The 234-nt window shown below is 36.3% G+C and overlaps 1 long non-coding RNA gene across 1 annotated transcript in view; it reads left to right on the forward strand.

The window, feature by feature from the left end:
* LOC119592854 overlaps positions 1-234 on the forward strand; it is a 2,747-nt gene extending 2,513 nt beyond the window's left edge. Inside the window, exon 3 of the long non-coding RNA XR_005230484.1 lies at positions 100-234. This is a non-coding gene — a long non-coding RNA (uncharacterized LOC119592854). The remainder of the gene's footprint in view (positions 1-99) is intronic.

The raw sequence follows: 234 nt of genomic DNA on the forward strand, positions 1-234 counted from the left end.
AATTAGTTGAATGTTGGTTTAGGAGTATGATACATGCTGTGTCTTATCAGACTCAAGATATGTATATTATAAAAATTAAAATAGATTTGCATTTCTTAGATGTTACAGAACCAACTCCTGGGCCATCTGGGATAGCATCTCAGATCATAACAACTCAGCAGTTATTGTAACATTGGATGAGGGAACTTCAGCAGAGCAAGAAATGACAATACCCATTGTGTCAATGGACCACAC

Source organism: Penaeus monodon, chromosome 31, assembly GCF_015228065.2.
Source record: "Penaeus monodon isolate SGIC_2016 chromosome 31, NSTDA_Pmon_1, whole genome shotgun sequence".
NCBI lineage: Eukaryota > Metazoa > Arthropoda > Malacostraca > Decapoda > Penaeidae > Penaeus > Penaeus monodon.